A 3,916-nucleotide genomic window follows, 5' to 3' on the forward strand; every position below is an offset into this window, starting at 1 on the left:
GAAAGACACTTAAAGAAATGTTCAACATCCTTAGTCATCAGAGAAATGCAAATCAAAACAACTCAGAGATTCAATCTTATACCTGAAAGAATGGTCAAGATAAAAATCACTGATGAAAACTTATGCTGGAGATGTTGTGGGGAAAAGGAAATATTTCTGCATTCCCGATGGGGATGTAAGCTGGTACAACCCATTTGGATGTCACTGTGGTGATTTCTCAGAAAATTAGGAAACAACTTTCCTCAAGACCCAATAATACCACTTTTGGGTATATATCCAAAGGATGCTCAATCATGCCACAAGGACATGTGCTCAACTATGTTCATAGCAACTTTGTTTGTCATAGCCAGAATCTGGAAACAACCTAAATGCCCCTTGACCAAAGAATGGATAAGGAAAATGTGGTACATTTACAGAATGGAGTACTACACAGCAGAAGAAAATAACGACAGCTTGAATTTTGCAGGAAAATGGATGGAGCTAGAAAACATTATTTTGAGTGAGGTAACCCAGACACAGAAAGACAATTATCACATTACTCACTCATAGGTGGTTTTTAAACATAAGACAAAGAAAGCCAGCCTACAAACCACAATCCCAGAAAACTTAGACAACAATGAGGACACTAAGAAAGACATACATAGATCTAATCTACGTGGGAAGTGGAAAGTTGAAAAAGACAGATCTCCTGAGTAAATTGGAAGCATGGGGACCTTGGGGGAGGGTTAAGGGAGGGAGGTGAGAGGCAGGAAGGGAAGCAGAGAAAAATGTAGAGCTCAATAAATATCAATAAAAAAAATACAATCAGGAAGTATCTGGTTCCTCTCATAACATTTGTGCAATATTGCATTGGTATATCTTGCAGACAGAACACTATTACAGGTCACAGGTTTTGTAGCTGGGAGATATTGATGACTAATTTTGTGTTTTAGTAACTTGCAGAGCACCTTTCAGTACCATGAGCATTAGCCAGTAGGGATGATGCATCTAAGCAGGCAACAGCTCAACTTCTCTGTTTGATGCCATATAAAAGTGTCTTCAGCAATAAGGCCTTACTATCAGATTCTGGAATAATTAATAGTTTCAAAAACATTCTGTGATATTTGGGAGTTATCATGGGGCTCCTTTGGCCAATGATTCAACACGATTCATTCCATTCCTGGAACTTGAGGTTTTTCTTAGTGACATAAGATGTCTATTTTGGGGCATTTCTCCCCCATTATTTGGTGACATCATTGATATTCTTTTCATATATGTATATATTTTAGGATGCTTCTACAGTAGTTTCTGTATGGTCTTTCAAATGACCTTTAGTGTTAGTTATCCCTCTCTGTATTCTGTCCTTTACCCTTTTCCACACCCAGCCTAGATTATTCTCTTAGTCTAGTTTCCCCTTTCCCTTTGCATAACAATATAGTTAATTTCCATTTCCTTGGGAGGTCCTCTGCTCCCTCTTGGTCTCTTACTTTGTACCTAATCTCTGTGGTTATTTGGATTGTCCTATGTATATTGAAATTGAGATTGAAGAATTGAAAGCCTTCATCAACAGAGGAGAGAAAACAAACAATAGCTGCCCAAAGGTCTGGCTTACCTCTCTCAGGATGATTTTCTTTTTCAGTGACAGCCATTTATCTGTGAACTACATAACTGAATTTCTATTCACAGGTGGATAATAATTTATTGTGTACATATACCACGTTGCCTTTATTAATTCATCAGCTGATGGACATCTAGGTTTATCTTCAACGTCTGGCTATTATGAATAGGGAAGCAATAAACAGGAATAATCAAGTGTCTCTGTAGTAGGACTTAATTTTTTTGCTTATATATATATATATAAGAGTGATATAGCTGGCTCTTGAAGTAGATCAATTTTTAGCATCTTCAGGAACCTCTGCACTGATTTCCATAATGGTTGTACAAGACTCCCACCAGCGCTGGAGGAGTGTTCCCCTTACTCCATATCCTCACCAGCAGGTGCTGTCATTGTTCCATTGATCTTGGCCATTCTGACTAGGGTAAGATGAAATCTCTAACAAGTTTTACTTTGCATTTGCCTGATGGCTAAGGATGCTGAGCATTTCTATAGGTATATCTGAGGCATTTGTGTTTCCACTTTTGAGAATTGTCTGTTCAGTTCTAGACTCCATTTTTAATTGGATTATTTGCTTTCTTGTTGCTTAGACTTTTTAGTTGTTTATATACTTTAGATACTGTGGTGATTTGAATAGCAATGGCCCCCATAGACTTACATGTTTTAATGTTTGGCCCTTAGGGAATGGCACAATTAGGAGGTGTAGCCTTGTTGGAGTAGCGATGGCCTTGTTGGAAGACATGCATCACTTTGGAAGCAGGCTTTGAGATCTCAAAAGCTCAAGCTACACTTCATGTGGCATTTACTTCTGCTGCCTGCAGGTAAAGATATAGAACTCTCAGCTCTTTCTCAAGCACCATGTCTACCTGCTTGTAACTACATTTCCCACCATGAAAATAATGAACTAAACTTCTGAAACTGTAAGCCTGCCCCAATTAAATGCTTTCCTTTACAAGAGTTGCCATGATCATGATGTCTTTTCACAGCAATAGAAAACCATAACTAAGACAGATACTAACCTTCAATTATATATCAATATTCCCCAATCTGTAGGCTAAATTCTATCCTGAATGGCGGTGTCCTCTGAGATTCAGTAGCTTTTCCATTTCATGAGGTTCCATTTATTAATTGTTGGTCTTAAAGATTGCTCTGTAGATGTCTTTTTCAGTAAGTGCTTTCCGGTGCCAATGAGTTCAAGCATGTTCCCCCACTTTCTTTCCTATAAGATTTAGTGTGTCTGATCTTATTTTGAGATTCTTGATCTATTGGGAGTTGAGTTTTATTCAAAGTGATAGATATGAATCTGTTTGTATTCATCTACATGCTGACATCCAGTTTTACCAGAACCATTTGTTGAAGTGGTTTTGTTGGAGACTTTCAATTACTGCTTCTATTTCATTAGAGTTATAGGTTTATTTAAGTTCTTTATTTGATGGTGATTAAGCTTTGGTAGGTCACATATATACAGATGTTGACCTATTCTTTATTTTTATTTTCCATGTTTTCCAGTTTGATGAAGTACTAGTTTTTTTTTTAAGTCTATCCTTATGGTTCTCTGAATTTCCTTCGTATCTGTTGTAAGATCCCACTTGTCTCCAATATTTTTTTAAAATCTGAATCTTCTCTCTTTGTCGTTTAGTTAATTTTGTGAAAGTTTTCAATCTTCTCGACTTTCTCAAAGAACCAATTATCTGTTTTATTGATCTTTGTTTATTTGTTTCTGTTTCATTGATTTCAGCTGTGAGTTTGACTATTTCTTGCCATCTACTTGTTGGGTGTTCCTTCTCATTTCTCTAGCACTTTCACGTGTGTCGTGAAGTTATGAGATACCTCCATTCAAATTGTGAATAGCAGTGGGAAATTAGGGCAAAGTTTGAGATCTAATTAAATATAAGGAGTAAAGTAGATGTCTTTAATGATAACCAAAATTATCCCTGCTTTACTTCCACACATCAACTCGGCAAATATTCAGTCGATAAGTGCATGGGCTTTTTAGAACTGTGTTCATTGTTGCCCGAACTGAAGCCCACAGTCAAAGGAAAGCAGAAAAGATGAAGAACAGGGAATTACAAAAACAGCACAATAAACCCCATTGCTTTGTATCCTATCTTAAAATATTAACTTTTAAGAAGTCAAAGTGAAGCCGAAACATCAGATAGTCAAATGATATATATTTTATCTATAGCAAGATCAGACATGCTGAGGTATAGAGTGGTTGCCTAACTTTCACAAGCCCCAGGTTCCATCCCCAGTGCTCTGAGTCAGCAATACAAGAAACTTGCTCCAGAAGCTTAAGTTAATTGGGTCACAAAGGATGCTATG

Source organism: Alexandromys fortis, unplaced genomic scaffold, assembly GCF_014885135.2.
Source record: "Alexandromys fortis isolate MF-2015 unplaced genomic scaffold, M_Fortis_MF-2015_v1.1 scaffold_2_26212498_36691700, whole genome shotgun sequence".
Taxonomy (NCBI): Eukaryota; Metazoa; Chordata; class Mammalia; order Rodentia; family Cricetidae; genus Alexandromys; species Alexandromys fortis.